The following is a 16,872-nucleotide window of genomic DNA, read 5'->3' on the forward strand; positions in this document are numbered from 1 at the left end:
ATAACTGTGGGTTTGTCACTCTTACCAAAAGGTAGAGGCAAACATGAGATGACAAATCCAGCATTCTAGCATGTTCCCTGAGGAAGCTAAGGTTTTAGAGTATTGTACCATGATATTCTGTGTCAAAGTTTCCCACTTAACAAGGGTTAAGACAGTGAAAATTAGGAAGCGCTATATAGTTGAGGGTTAATGACATGAAATAACTAGAAAATACAATCTAAAACACAGGTAAGGTGACCAGCTCGCCACAAGAAATTAAAACCACTAACATACCTAGGAATATAACCACTAGAATAATGAAATAAGCATAAGACTTACGCACTGCAGAGGCTGACTTGACTGGCCTGGTCTTGGGTCTTGGGAAAGGTCATCTGTGTCGGGTGCCATCTGCTTTTGGTCCAAGCGGTTGTCTGCTCTCCATAACTTTAACTGGAGGTGTCCTACAGGCCGGAACGTTCAATCAGGTGAATGAGGTGGAAGTGTGAGAGCCTTGTAAAATGAAAAACACGAATTCATGGGTTAATACCTATTACCTTTGCAGGGATTAGTCAGCAACACCTGGTACGTTTCCTGCCCGTGGACTAGAGAGAGTCCAAGTTTTTTGCAATGAGTCATAAAGTCTCCTTACAGCAGGTTCATGCATTCCCTGATCTAGCCTCACAGGTCTTCCGAAAATGATTTTAAAAGCGGACAGTCTGTGTTTATGAAAGGGAACAAGTCTTTAAGGAATCCAAGGGAGGGGCTTAAGGCTCAGGCAGATTAAAAAATTCAACAAGTCTCCCCAATTGAATTGTGACTACCTCATCGACTCTATAAAACCAGAGGACTGGGGAATAGTGCACTCCAAATGCTGCCACGTTGGCCGAGTTTTGCATACCTGGTGGAGAATCTGTCCTGTAGGGAGCGTTCCCCAGTTCCTGTGGAGCTCTGTGATTTTCCAAGCAGGAGAAAAATCCTCTTGAAGTATTTTAGTAAGTGCTGCGGCTGTAGCTGGTTGGCATGCGGATGCTTTTCACCCAATGAGAAAACAGAGAAGTCACCACCGGTATGTTTTCTTCCTTGAGAAGGGAGCAATTGGATTTAAATCCACTTTCCAGACCTCAGAATTTTAGCATATCAAATATGCCTAGTTTCATTTCTCCCTTTTGTAAAGAGAGATTCCCTTATTTTAGTTATCCATTTAGTTATTCATTTAATCGTCCGTTTAAAGACTTCTCAAGCAATTACAGAAAGTTAAATGGTTAGAAGCAAAATTTAGCTTTCAATATTAAGGTTTGGTTTACCCAAGCAATCAGAGACCTGATAACACAAACACCAAACCCTTACTTTCCTTTTATAATTTTTTACCAAGAGCGTACCATTAATACAGGAAAAGTTGTCCTTTTTAACAGAAATAGAACTCAAATTCCAATTCTGTGTCAGTGGGCTTCCGAAATTAAAGAAAGTTAAACCATTCTCAGTCCTGGCCAGCTTGACCATACATAGGGTTTCCACAAGCCACCTTCAACTTCCATAAACATCTCAGCTTTTGTTTTTTTCCTTACTCCCTCACGGTCATTTTACTCTGGGACAAAATTATTCTTTTCCTTCAACAAAACGTATTTCCATTCCTTGTAACTTCTTTTACCAAGCACGCATCTTTTTTTTCCCAGTCATTTTAAGTCAGTGTCATGTCCTAATCAGGCTTTATCACAAGTATCTGGATCTTAATAGACTTTAAGGTCTTTAGTAATCAAAGAATTTTTGAAGATGTTTGCCAAAATTTCACCTAAAAACTCTTACTCTATTTATCTCATTTGTTTTTAGCAATTAATTTTGGATTACTTCCTAAAGGCTTTATGAGACCTCAAAATGGTTAACCATTATATCTAAAGACATGCCTGTTTTAATTAAATGAACAACTTTAAGCTACTCTTTATTCACTGACCACTGATCCTAGATCATATGCACCTGAAAGGCATTTAGGTTAGTGTGTTATTTTTCTAATTCATAGAAGTGCTCATTTGTTTTAAGCTACTTGAATAAGTTCCTTTAAAGCCCAATTCTGAAATTACAGTTCAACCTTGGGAATACCATCCAGTGGTAGAAATATACCGTATCTACAACATACATATGTAGACATATGTGCATAAACATGCACATAAACACAGAAATCTTATAACTTTCATTTTAAAAACACTAGCTTTTGTATCCCAGGCACAATAATACAAAACAAAAACAGAACAAGATCCAATTTATGTTTTTAGCAGATGGACTAAGTTAAATGTTTTGCTCAGATGGCCAAAGTCTTTGCATGCTGTGAGAATTCCATTAAAGCAGTTTTTAAAATCAGAGAATACATTTCATTTTCTGAGAGTTTTGAGATTTTTTTCTTTTAAGGTGCCCCTTAAGGTGGATTTACAGATAAACACAAATTGGGAAGAAAAAAAAAAAAGGGGGGGAAGTAAATGTGCATAATAAAGTTGGAAAGCTCAGCAAGCAAAGAGGGCTTGAATTTAAAGGGACCAGACTTTCCTAGAGGGAGGGAAAAGGGTGGCACAGGTGGAGCCTGAGCACAAATGGCTGCTGCCCGCACCTCCCCTCCACCTCCCAGAAGTACAGAAGGTGAGAGGGGAAAAGCAGCCTCAAGACCCGTTTAAAATATATATACCATCCAGTTGGGTTTACCTTAGAGCTCTGTCCTGATCTGCCGGCTTCATGCATTCTGATTGTTTTTTTGTGGAGTAAAGAAGCAAATGAGCATGTAGCTCTGCAGCTCTGATTGGATGGGAGAGGCCTCAGCCTATTGGTTGAAATGCAATTCCAGGAACTCCTTCGTAAGGGTCAGCTCGGATGGCAGGAGCACAGTGCGAGGCTTGGCAGTCCAGCTTGGGGCTTAGCAGGCATTTTCTTGCCTAGGGTAGACAACATGCAGAGGGCCAACAGACACATGAACAGATGCTCAGCGTCTCCAGTCATCAGGGAAAGGCAAGTCAAAACCACAGTGAGATACTACTACCCCAGACCACTCGGAATGGCTGCTATCACAAAGCCGGCAAATAACAAGCGCTGATGAGGAAGTGGGGAAAAGGGAACCCTGTGCCCTGTCGGGGAGACTGCAGATGGATGCAGCCACACTGGAAAGTGGTATGGCAATTACTCAGGAAACTGACACTATTTCCACCACGCTACCCAGCAGTGCCACTCCTGGGTATCTACCCTAAGAACACGAAAACACCACTTTGAAAGGAAATGCACCCCTATGTTCACTGCAGCATTATTTACAGTAGTCGAGCTAGATGTCCATCAATACACAAATAAAGACAATGTTGTATATACACAATGGAATATTACTCAGAAATAAAAAAAGAATAAAACCTCTCCACTTGTGACAACATGGATCCACCCGGAGAGTATTATGCCAAGTGAAACAGGACAGAAAAAGACAAATACTATATGGTTTCACTTGCATATGGGATCTAAAACAAAGCAATCTAAACAGACTCATATAAAGAGATTGAACTGAGGCCTGCCGGAGGGGAGAGATACAGGTGGAAAGAGGTGAAGGAGAATCACAGTCGATAATACCGATCACTTTGCATGGTGACAGGTGATTACTAGGCTTAGTGTAATCACATCATAAGGTATATGAATGTCAAAGCACCATGTTGTACACCTGAAACTTATAATATTGTATAGCAATTATACTTAAACTTTTAAAAAAGCTCCCTCGGTTTTTTGTTGCACAAATGTAGATACTGTTTCTTCACCTAAGTAACAAGATTGTTAGATTGTATTTGTTGTTTTGGACATTAACAACTGTCCAGTGCCAGTAATGATCTGTTCTAAAAGATGCTGATTTAGGTGTGAATTCATTCCTGGAATCAAGAGTTACTTTCTTTGAAATATGTGGAGTCCCTCAGACTGATGGCCATAAATACCATGTGTTAAATATCCTCTTAAAACCAAAAACAACAAAAGCTACTTTTTCTATAGAAAAACCTGGCCCTAAAGGCTGTCTGATTGCTACATATCTTTACAGGAATACCCATAATAGAATGAGCCTTACATAACATAGTATCGTCCTTTTAAAATTGATGGGAAATATTACAATTGACTGAAATGTGTCGATGTAGACAGACAGTATTTAACTGGGTTTTACATTCTGGTTTTAGAGAGGTCTGTTCTCTCAGTCTGAACACCTCCACCATCTTAACAGGAGGATAATGTATGGACAGATTAGGGCACACTTCCAGTGACATTGGCATATCTAAGAACGGAATGTCTGAAATGCCCTGGGAATTGTTTTTTCTCTCTAGCAGTTGGATATAAGGAACTATGTGTAACAGTTACAAGTTAATACTTTTTTAAAACACTTTTTTTTTTTTTTAAACCATTCCTCTAGGTTAGCTGATTTTCAATACAGGTTGAAATTGATTTCAGCATTTATTAAAAGGGCAAATAAACCTTTCTTGCAGAGGGTCAGACTTACCTGATTGGAGGAGAAATGTCTGTTAAATACCTCTCCTCTTTCTCTGGGTCAAGACCATGTCATTTTGTGCCCCAGTGGTAGAGAATATACCTTGTTTGCAATAGAGATGGGTGTTTAAGACATCCAAAACTCTACAGTGGATATATAAATTATGTTAATTCAATGTTTACCACAATTCTATTGTCACAAGTGCTATTTATTTATAATTTCATCTTTACTAGCAATTTATTTCTGATCCTTTCTTTTTCGTCCAAAATAACCATTAATGCACTTTATAAGTTTCTATTAAGTTCTAAAGTAGTTAGACACAATCCAAATAGTTTTTTTTTCCTTCTTCCTGCCCAGTTATCTAAGATGAAATGCTATAGTACTTCAATTTGGTCAGTGCTACAAGTGAAGAAAACTCGTGAAAGCTGAGTTGATCTGAGCCACCTACAACAACCCACAACGAACCTCTTCTGGGAAAGACGACCTGACGTTTTTAAAGGATCCTAACAAACATCTTCCCTGAACGCTCTCTCCTTCTCGCCCCTCACTGCAGCTTCCATTCACTTGTGACATTTTCTACTCAGCCACACCTATAATCATCAGTTTATGCCTCTGTCATTTGTGAGTGTTTAGAGTATTTACGTCTGTGCGGCGAGTATTTCGTTCCGCACTGTTGTAAGCATCGACATTAGGGGTTCGTGTCTCCAAGGATGAGACTATCTGGCAGAGTATGTGAAGACGTGCGTAGACGAGTGTGGACATGGAGGGTTATGTGAAGATGCTAATACGTATCGTTACCGCGCACAGGGAGCCTGAGAGTTTTTACCGCCTTTCCCTTCTGTATTTGGAAAACAGTCTTCTTCGCTTCATTTGCCCGACCCCTAGCTGACTTCCACAGTGCTGCATGTCGCGGGGGCAGAGGAGGTGGGAGACGTTAGGTCAGGAATGATTCTAAACCAGTGACTTAGCTCTGGGCTGGTGGACGTGCTCCTCAGTGAGCAGATACGCAAATAAATACACACTGAGAAGAACCGCGTCACAGAGATCCGGAGTCCAGACCCTCCCCGGGTTGTAGTTACTTTCTCTTTGGCTTGGAGGAAATAGAATAATGAGTGATTCTGCCCATATTAGGGAATCAAAGCGTTATTTTGAAAAATGTGAGTGGGACTTCCTGCGGCGGGTCATTCTTAGGTTGAAAGAACCGTTATGAAAGATTAAAAAAAAAAATCCATGATTATTACTGTTCGGTTCGACAGTTGAGAACGAGTATAAGCAAGCGATATTTGCAAGCAAGAGAGCCTGTCATAAGCAGGACATAAGCATCGGGGTATGTTCAGTACGTACCAGATGGGCGGGAGGCGAGGCCGTGTGTTCCCTTCTCCTTCCAGCAGTTTCCACGTGGTACACAGCGCAGAGAAGGTGGGGAGCAGAGCGCATGTCTCCCTCAGCATTGCCAGCCCCAGCAGCATCTGACTTGAGTGACATGAATAAATGAGTGCTCGCCAAGATCTATGATTCCCTCAGGTTTTGGAGAAACCCTCTAACGGTCTCTGATGCCTGCTCCCACTCTCCGTCAGCTGGCTGACAAGAAAGCAGTTAAGAGGAAACGGCCCTAAGCCTCCAAGCCAGGGCAGCGGCAGAGACGCACCAGGGACCTGATGGCGGTATGTGGCTCTTTGCTCTCCTCCGCCTGGTGCCAGGAGGGAAGAGCATTCGTTATACATTTGGCGCCTTGCAGTATTTGGTGCACACTGACTGCAAGGAGATGCCTGTCAGGGTAGCATTAAAGATTCTCGAAAGTTTCTGAAGTAGGCTGCCTGGGGTGACCCTTAAATCTCCATAGCTGGTGTGGTCAGTTAGCACAGAATGTCGCCCAGAGCTCGCTGCCTACCTGTTCAGCATCACGCTGAGACACCTCCCCTGGGCTTTACCTACTTAAATCACTAACCATCCTACCAAATTTCCTCGATTTTAAATCGAGTGAGGCAAGCTGCAAGAATACCAGAGACGGAGAGGAAAGCTTGGTCTATGTTTAGCGGCAGTTAAGACCCATACTTTTAAAGAAAAGAGGTTCCAGCGATTCCTTTGGTGCACTGAATTATTTGTCTTCTGCCATCTAAAGAACACTCCTGTGAACCAAGGAGAGAAGCAGCGGTTAACTCCCCAGCGCCATAGAAATGTCTGGGCATTATCTGCAATCGCATGCCATTTCTGTGCGAGTTGCTTTCGATTCCAGAGAATAGCGGCGTCCTCCCAAAAAAGGACGATTTTTTAAAGGAGGATTTCCCAACAAATTCTGTGGAGGTGGGGAGAGGCGGTGGGGATTTGATTTATCCGGCCTCTGAGCTCTTTGCTCAGCGTTAAATTTTAAGCACAGAGATCAGGGGAGGAGGAGACTAGACAGCAGTAGAGTATGTAGAACAGCTAAAAGGCATTAGCGAGTATTCAAATTTTGAGCTGTGTAAATATCAAACATCGGCTTCCAGCCTTTTGAGTTATTAGAGCGGAGAGTTAAGGAAGAAAGGGAGATATTGTGAATAAAATGCCTTTCCAAAAAAGCTGCATGAGGCTTTTTTCCACAATTTCTTAGAAAAGAGCAATTTTCTACCTTCTGAAACGACTCATTAGACACCTGGTTTTTATCTTGAATTGTACAAGCCTTGTTTCTTAATAAAAGTGATACATTTCTCACAGGTGTTTGCAATCACCACTACTTTCCAGGAGCTTATGTGCAGTTTCAAAAGCTCTCCAACTTTTGCCTTATGTGGTGGTGGTGCATTTTATGACAAATGGCCGTAAGTGACCTCTCTTCCAAGGCCCAGCAGCTGGGTCAGCCATAACTGACTTCGCAGGCCACAGGTCTGTTTCTGCTTCGGAAATTTACAGGGCACCAGCCTCCTTTGGGAGGTTGGTTCCCAGCAGTTGGTTCCCTTTGCCTTAATAGAAACACACTGATTTCTGTAATGCCGCGATGGTCAGCTCTCTTTGTCTTCAATCTGCTGCTTTTAAGTAAATCTTAACACGAAAGCAACTTTCAAAACAGTTTACCATACTAGTCTATTATTCAGTAGCCCGTGGGTATGTAACATTAAAAGGAAAAGAGAAAAAAGATGCTGCACTTGATATAGCATAAGTAAAATTCTTCCCTTTAAAAACCGCGCGGGACTTCACCGGGACAGGGCTCGGCGTGTGACCATCCCGAGCCTGCAGCCGCACTGTGCACTGGTCTCGGCCTCCTCTGAGCCCCTTCACTCTCGAATCGTGTAGGCGTACAGGGTGGTGAACTCTAGAATGTTACGAAGCACGTGCCTGAAAAAAAAAAAAAAAGGGAAAGAACTCTTGGGGAGACTGAATCATGGTTGAGTTCAGTCACTTAGCGAGTCGTGTGATCTTGGCAGAGGAGCGGTCTTCGCACGGCGCCCTGTGATCTCTGCCGGCCGCAAGGCAAACGTGGGCAGCAGCTGTCTGGGCCCTCACTCGTCAGGGCTCACGCGCAGGTGGATGTCCGCAGAGATCCAGTTTCTTTGACCCTGTCTTCCGTTCAGTGTGCGAGCACCGATCAGAAATGGGTACGGATAAGTGAACTGAATGGGTATTAATGTTGAAAGCCCTCTTTAAAGGGGAGAAAAAAAAAAGCACATCTGGCTATGCAAGTATTTGTTAACAGTCAAGCCTTTTCAGTCTTTTTTTTTTTTTAAATCGGCAAATTAACTTAATAAAATCATCCCATCATTAAAATTAAGTTATGTTCGTGTCTGATTGTTTCTTAATCAGCACTTCAAAGATTTAACATCTGGCTTCATTAACTGCGTGTGCCTTCGTGGTGCACAGATGTGTTCTAAAGCTATGGGATATTATGATGAGAGCTGTGGAGTTTTACTGCTTCTTGGAGTAGCTTCAGATGAAGACTGCATGCGCACAGTCTTCTCACGAAGGCTACACATCTGTATCGGGTTCCCACAGTCTTTACCAGTGTTAAGATAATTGCTTTCACGCCAGCAGTTAAGCAGAATGACATAGTGTAATAGTAAACATATTTACCATGTGCGAAACACTTTGCTTGACTTATACGTTCACTTATTTAATCCTTATGACAAATCGAAGTTAGAAAATTATGTCACGGGTCAGAAAACTGAGGCACAGAGGAGCAAACCTGCCTCAGTTAGTCAAATGCGTTGGAAGTGGGATTTGAACCCACGGAGACTGATTCCAGAACCTACATTCTCTTAATCACTGCACAATGCTGCCTCTAAAATCTCAGTAAGAGACTATACAACCTTCCTTGGCTCTATCTGTCCATTTGGAGTAGATCTCTGCATGCAAAATGTCAATGACTAGTCTCAAATTTGTTTGTTCACCGTTACGTTAGCATATGTCTTTGACTTCATATCCTATTTGTATCTTTCCTCTAAGAGCTTATGATCTGCAGCATAGTACAAAACAAGAAGAAAATAAAATCCAGAAAGTAGCAAAACAGGACTCTGGAGGGCTCTGGTTCTTAAACGCTCACATCGGAATGTACCCATTCTTCCTGGCATCTGAAGCGCACGCCTCAGGTTAATGAACAATATCAAACGTGCAGTACAGACACTTAGGTAATCACATCTCAAAGCCTTCATCAACGATTTGCTTCAGTCATTGTAATTTGCAGAATGGTTAATGCACGCGTTAACTGTTCTTTTAGTTTCTCCACATTCTGTCTCAGAAAGCATTTAAATTATGTCATCTCCATCTGAATAAATACCGTTCTTGAATTATACTTTGATAAGGAACCCACAACCCTTATACAAAGATCATGCCAAGAGTTGTCCTTTTCAATGATGCAGTTTTCTTTGGCACAAATGGAGTTTAATGCATTACCCGTCATTCACTGGATTGCCCGAGAGCCCCCTCTCAAGCAGGAATCCATGTTACGGCATTGCTGAAACTTTAGTTCTAGAAAACATTTGTCTCTGCAGATGTTTGCATATGTGATGTTGGAATATGAAAATGTAACTGTCATTCCTTTGATACAGATTTTATCAGGATAGGTTTACCTGCATGTGATAGAAACTCAAACCATAGTAACTTAACCTAACGGTTTATTTTTCACAAGAGGTAGGCAGATTGGGGCTGGTTCAGCCACGTGAGGTCATCGAGGAAAGGAAGTGAAAGCTGCTGTCAAGCGACACACCTGCAACGGGCAATGTGCCTGCCCACTGTCACCAGAGAAGCGACTGTGTGGCTTCTGCTTCACTTCTGCCTTCCACGTCACGTGGGCGCCTGTCATTAGAGGAATCTATCCCAGAACACCGCTGGTGAAGATTCTGGGGAATGTAGACTCCAGAACTCCCAAACGATTTGGAGCATTCAACAATACTTAACCTCCGAACAAACGAGTTGAGGATTCGAATATAATTCTGTGACCAGATGTCCAGACCCTTCTGCAGTTTGGTCTCTGATCCTGCTCTAGCGATGAGGCTGTTTTGGAGTTTAAACTCTGTCTCCCTGACGAACTATATTCCCTGTCTCACCACATTTGTTTCACTAGTTTATCTTGCAGACGGCGAAGGAAACGGAGGCCTTGGCCCCCTGCCTCGTGACACCCTGTTCCCTGCTGACAACGTCTTATGACTTTAACTGTTGGCCGTGTCCAGCGACGGTGCCTGCTGACCAGGAGTCAGCAGACCCCTGAAAGTCCAGTTGCCCGCACCAATCGGAAGACAAAGGACCTAAGACGAATGACGTGTTTTCCTGGCGCCCACCCCTCTGGCCGTCAGCTGCTTGCAACTCTTGCTTTTAAAACCCTTGCCTTAGTTTTGCCACGTCAGAGCATGTTTTCAATTCATGCTGAAGGCTACGTTCCCCGATTTGCAAATCATAACAGAACGAAACTCTAATTCCTCAGCAGAGTCCTGGGACACCTTGTTTACGGAGTAAAGCAGCATGCTTCTGCCTAATACGATGGGACAATTCCTCACACAGAAACAAGCTATCGCCCTTTTCTCTTAAATCACCACTTCCACCTCTAGTTCAGTGACATTTTACCTAGATCCTTTTTTTTTTTTTTTTCTGGCTGCCACATAAGCATCCAGTTCTTACTTATCTGTTACTGGTTCAGATCAACTTGAGAAACAAAGAGTTGGCCCAGCTTACTGTCTCTGCCACCTTCCTCAGACACTGCTTAGACACACGCAGATAAAAACGCACATTTGCAGGGTTTCTGGTGTAAACCCCGAAAGCTACATTTTTTTTCCCTTTTCTTCTGAAAGCTCCCCAGTCTGCCCCTGTCCCCCACTCTCTTTCTTTGGTGGGCCAATCTTAAATGTGTTAAATCTTGGAAAAGGTGTCATCGAAAGGAGAAAAACAGGTGGAGAAGAAAGAGGTGAACACACTCTTTGACAGTTCACTTCTGTCTTGCAGCTGTGAGAACCGCAGATTTGAATTGTGTCACCTCCCTCGCCAAGCTAATTAATGCTCTTTTTAAATAACAAACAAACAAACAAACAAACAAACAAACAAAACCCCCTACATCTCCTTCCTTCAGTGTCAACAGCCAATTACAATCTTTCTTCACCCAAAGCGTAACAGCGCAAATTTATCAAGGAAGAAAACAGTCCGGGCCGACCTGATTAGCAATGCACTCCTTTCTTAATCCTGTGATCACATGGTACGCAGTGGTTTACAATAACATGCACGCACGTCTGCTAGCGAATGACCCCATAAAGGCCGTGTGTAAATTCCCCATCCTGTCCAGTCTACCTTTGGCACAGAAGCACGTGTCATCCTGCAGGAGACATGGGATGAGTCAGGACTGACTCCTTAAAGAGCTGCTTCCTCATCCATTAACCACTGCAGAGGTGGTTCGTTATGTGAAGAGGGGCATGCTTGCTGGAATATATAATCAAGACTGCATTTAAGGGCAATAGAAAACCGAGGCGGAGGACCGAGACAGAAGGTATTTCACCAACGCTAAGATTAGCGTTCTGCTGTCATGTGGTGGCAGACAAAAGGTTTCTTGCTCTATGGGGTTCAAATATTCACTGATGTGATCTGAGTTTTCCCCCCCAACATCTTGGGGAAGCACGACTTTGTTATCAGCGCTCAAATACTACACTCCCCACCAGCCCTAGAAAGTGTGAGTGTAATGGGTATGAATCACACTGGATTGTGAAAGGAATGTCACATATAACTGAAGGAAAAATTTGACTTAAAGCAGGGGTCCCCAACACCCGGGCCGCGAACGGGTACCAGGTCTGTGGCCTGTTAAGTACAGGGATGCCCAGCCGGAGCTGAGTGGCGAGCCAGTGAGCGAAGCTTCATCTGCATTTGCAGCCGCTCCCCAGCGCCAGCATCACGGCCTCAGCTCCACCTCAGGTCATCGGGCATTAGATTCTCATAGGAGCACCTGTCCCTGGTGTGAAAAAGGTTGGGGACCGCTGATTTAAAGAACTGATTCCCAGCCCCCATCTTCCAGGCTGATGGGGCGCTCAGGTTCTGTCTTTGCCAGCACTCCCACACCCCCTGGGGTCAGACAGGGATCCAGGAGGCTTGTGTGATGTTTACAAAACACACTAGTGGTTCAGAATTTCTGTCCGTTCTTGGTTATTGGTGACCCTGCCGCTCCAGTGCCGGCCCTGGAAACGCTGTCTTGGCTTCCTCTTGGGTCTGTTACTCTTATCATTTCCCTTGGTCCAAACACCTGGCTTATTCCTGGGTCCAGAGCACAGAGCGCCTGGAGACAGGGAATTAAAGCCAAGTAAAGGCTTTTAATGAAGAAAAATGGGAAGGCAGAGGCAGATCACTGCTCAGTGAAACACTGTGTGCAACTACAGATCTTGTTTCCGTGCTTTGGGGTGGAGGAAGGAACGAGGGCTTGGTTTAGGGCCTTCTGCCAACCTGGTGTTCTCCTGGCTTCCCAGTGGACTCACACCCCCACCACCTCCTTCAGGCGGACGGTGCAGCTGGTGCCCAACGTGGCCCACGAGGAGCCCTGGCCTCTGCTACTGCATCCTCGCCCATTCCTCAACCCGGGACCCCGTGGAGGAGTTGTCTCTCTCTTGCGCAGCCACAGGAATTTCAGCCAGTCTTAGGAGGTCGTGTCTGAGAGCTGGCGCGCTTCTTTCAGACCCTATCTCTGAGGGAGCCAGACACATTTCCTGCTTTCCCAAAGTCCTCGTCATGGCTTCTTCTGCCAGGGCACCTTGGGGGCCCTTGTGCAGGAGGACTTGTGACCCTATAAACTGAATGGCCCCGGAAGACATGACGATCAGGCCCCACTGGAGTCGCACACTATACATACAAGATCGGTCAGATCTTGTCAGTCAGTGGGTAATAGGACGAGATCAGAATATTTCTTAATAAAAACATGTGCCTCAAATTCCCTCATTACCCTTTTTTTTTTTTTTAAAAAAAAAATATTTTTTACCTCCAGATAGGATTGTTCTCTTTTTAAAAATTTTTTATTAAATTTATTGGGGTAACATTAATGACATTTTATAAACTTGAGATGTACAACTCTAATATGACGTCTGTGTACTCTTGTGTGCTTACCTCCCAAAGCCTAGTCTCCTTTTATCACCACATATTTGAGCCCTTTACATTCTCCCCCACCCCCAGCCCTCGTCCCCTCTGCTAACTGAGCTAATATCCAAAATATATAAAGAACTCATATAACTCAAAACAACAACAACAAAAATCTGATTAAAAAAATGGAGAGAGGACCTGACTGGACACTTTTCCAAGGAATACATAGAGATAGCCAACAGATACATGAAAAGATGCTCAGTATCGCTAGTCATGATGGAAATGCAAATCACGACCACAATGAGATACGACCTCACACCTGTTAAAATGGCTATCATCAATACGACGAGAAATAACAAGTGTTGGAGAGGATGTGAAGAAAAGGGAACCTTCACACACAGCTGGTGGGAATGTAAAGAGATGCATTCACCATGGAAAACAGTATGGAAGTTCCTCAAAAAATTAAGAAGAGATTTACCATATGACCCAGCAATCCCTCTTCTGGGTACCTACCCCCAAATTTTGAAAACACTTATTCATAAAGGTATAAGCACTCCAACACTCACTGCAGCATTATTCACAGCAGCCAAGACATGGAAATAACCTAAGCTGACAGATGACTTGATAAAGATGTGCTACATATATACGATGGAATACTACTCAGGCATAAAAACGTTGCCGTTTGCAACATGGATGGATCCTGAGAGCATTATTCTAACTGAAATAAGTCACACAGAAAAGGACAGGAACTGTATGACTTCATTCATATGTGGGATATAAAACAAAAGGCAACAAATGAACAAACATACAGATAAAAAATAAACTCACAGATTCAACAAAATGGTGAATCATCCTTATAAGCCAAAAGGTAACTACCAAGGATAATTTATGGAAGTGGAAGACACTTGGAGCTCAGCAATGCTTAGTGCCTTGTGCTTGACAATCTCTCGCAGAGAGCGAACAAAAATATATCTATTCCAAATCAAACAAAGACGTACACACTGTTGTATATACTGCACGTTGCATTCACTTCACACACATCTAAGGCATAGATTCCACAAACACACTTCATCATGACAATCTGCAGGCATTCAAAGGTTCTGGTGAGAAGTATATTATGTTTCTCTGCCATCTCCAGGGCCCAGAATGCCCCTGGTGGACGTGGCTGGCACGGGGAGCCAACCACCTGTTCGGCAAGCAAGAATATATGATGATAATGACGAGTTATTGAAAACAGGCTATAAAAGTTCAGTGTTTTTACTTTTTAAGTGCATTCTAATTATTCGTTGAGTATCATAATTCGCAAGCCCTGTGCTAAACTATACAAATATCAAGCTGAAAAGACTTAGTACTATTTTCAAAGCACTTATAGTCTAATGTGATAATCATATCCATTGGTGATTGCCACCACCCAAAGACGACTACTGAAAAATACAGAAAAATTCTAGTCTTTTCTATGCCTACAAACCATATACCAAAATTAGGATCACGATAGATAGATAGATGACTTTTAATGACTTTGTGACATTCAATTATGTGGATGTTCCATAATTGTTCATACAAATTCACTACTGTTGAACATTTAGCATTTAATGTTTCCAAACTTACTTTATTATAAGTAGTGATACGTGAACATCCTTGTATATCAATCTGTCTGCACTGATCAGTTTTCTTTCTTAGAATGCGTCCTGAGAAGTAGATTTATTGGCCCATAGGCTGTGAACAGTTTTAGATTCTTAAAGACATATGATTAATTTTTGAAAACTATACTTCACATAATTCATTAGGAAACAATTTTTAAAAATTCATTAGGGAAACTGCTAAGTTTCAGGTGTGGTGCTATGGTGCTAGGAATTCACTGGCAAGCAAAACCAACAGGGCCTCTACTTTTTTTTATTTTTATTCTTATTTTTTATCTTTTTAGGCGAGGCAACCCTTGGTTGACCTCACAGATTGTAAAGACCTCGTTAGCTTACAATCCCTTATTTTTTATTTTTTTAAGCCTACAGCACCTGGTCTTCCTAGGTGGTCTCCCATCCAAGTACTAACCAGGCCCGACCCTGCTTAGCTTCCGAGACCCGACGGGATTAGGCACATTCAGGGCGGCATGGCCATAGATGGGCCTCTGTCTTTATAGAACTTGTAATTGACTGAAAAAGAATCTAGATCTAGCCTATAATCAGGAATCTGTAGATTTAATGTTAAATTTATGCAGAATTAAGAGCTTTGGGAAAGAAAAAATAAGAATAAAAGGAAAATTGACTCTCAGAATACCATTTATGCAAATAATTCTAACAAATGGTATTAAAATTCGCAAAGCATTACAGCAGCTGTCCAATTACCCATAAATTATGCAATTACCCATAAATTATATGTTCAGTTAGTTAAAATTATGGAAGAATATTAGAAATTGGTATAACTACAAATGGTACACAGAGGGAAGAATAAAAAAATAACCTATTTCCATAATTTAAAAACAAAATTAATAATTCAAATGTCAAAGGAGTTGCCCATTTTTTTTTTCCTCCAAAAAGTTATGTAGGAAAAGATGCCAAAAAATGCTAGGAATGGGAAATTCATGAGGAAGAGTCTATTGGGAATTTCTCTATACTAATGTGATGAGTTGAACTGACATGCGTGGGTCCCCTTCCAATTCCTGTTCTAGCCGAAAGTGTAACAAGAAAGGGAGGAAGGAAGGGAAGAGGAAAGGAGAAAAATTAAACTACAAACTAGAACATATTTTAATATACTGATAAAGGATTAATATCCAGCTTTTATAAAGAACGCATCAAATCAATATGGAAGAGATAAACAACTGAATAGAACAACGGTCAAAAGAGACGTGAGCGGTATTTCACATAATAATAAATAAAAAAAAAACTACTCAATGGCTATGAGACATGAAGAATGCCCAATCTCATTAATAATTTAGGAAATACGCCTTAAAAAAGCAGTGATCATGTTACATTCATCAGCTAGGCTGACATGAAAAGTCAGAATATAGCAAGTGTGGACAAGGATTATGTCAACAGGAACTTTTTACACACTTCTCTTGAGTGTAAATTGGTAGAACACCAACTTGGTAAATAATTTGGCATTATCTTTTACAACTGAAAATCAGTCTTTCTTGTGACCAGAAATTCCACCCCTCGCTATGTTAGAGAAACTCTTATACGTGTGCTCCACAGACATACCCGAGACTATTCGTAACAGTACTGCTTGCTCTACAAAATAAAAAAGTAAAATAAAATAACAAGGAAAAGACCAAAACTGCCATTGACAAGAAAATGGAAAAATGCAAAAGGAATGAACTGTAGCTTCACCCGTCAGCAAAGATGAACCTCAAACACTATACCATTGAATGTAAAAGTAAATCTTAGAAGACGACAGAGTGGATATCATTTTCATAAAGCTCAAAAACTATCAACATCAAAAAAATAATGTGCTATTAAAAAAAACACCAGGTAATGGCAAACTGAAAATTCAGAACTATGTTTATCTCTGCCCTCCCAGGGCTTCCATTTTAATAGAGGGAAGTACACAGTAAGCAAGATCAGTAAAATTAGTGCTAGATGGTGAACTGTGCTCTGGAGACAGATGAAGCAGGGAAAAGGGGTGAGTATTGGGTGGAGTGGGATGGGGGCTCTAGACGGATTTTAAATAGGATGATTACAGAAGACCTGAGAGAGTGAGTGATGTGTGAGCAAAGGCCTGTTACTGGGGAGGGAGGGAGCCATGTGGTTATCTGGGGGAAGAGGGCCTGGGTCAGAGTCGCAGTAAATGTATGTGCTCTCGCTGTAGGTTAATTTCACATGCGAAGGTCGCCTTATAAATGCTGGTGCACTGGAACCAGCCAACATCCTTCAACTTAAAGTCACCTTGCCTTTCTTGTTTTCATTTTTTTCTCC

The 16,872-nt window shown here is 42.1% G+C and overlaps 1 long non-coding RNA gene and 1 pseudogene across 6 annotated transcripts in view; both read right to left on the minus strand.

Moving 5' to 3' along the window:
• The window catches only part of LOC107512837, a 36,450-nt gene that overhangs the window by 12,430 nt on the left and 7,148 nt on the right, over positions 1 to 16,872 (minus strand). The window contains exons 2-4 of one of the 6 annotated variants that reach the window (XR_004954097.1): positions 5,804 to 7,768; positions 878 to 2,894; positions 319 to 489 (exon numbers count right to left, since the gene is read on the minus strand). This is a non-coding gene — a long non-coding RNA (uncharacterized LOC107512837). Of the gene's footprint in view, positions 1 to 318; positions 2,895 to 5,803; positions 7,769 to 16,872 lie in introns of all 6 variants that reach the window. The other 5 variants (XR_004954098.1, XR_004954100.1, XR_004954101.1 and 2 more) reach the window with 5 other exon arrangements.
• On the minus strand, positions 14,965 to 15,083 carry LOC118611129 (annotated as a pseudogene).

The sequence above is a fragment of the Rousettus aegyptiacus genome, unplaced genomic scaffold (assembly GCF_014176215.1).
Source record: "Rousettus aegyptiacus isolate mRouAeg1 unplaced genomic scaffold, mRouAeg1.p scaffold_m13_p_13, whole genome shotgun sequence".
Taxonomy (NCBI): Eukaryota; Metazoa; Chordata; class Mammalia; order Chiroptera; family Pteropodidae; genus Rousettus; species Rousettus aegyptiacus.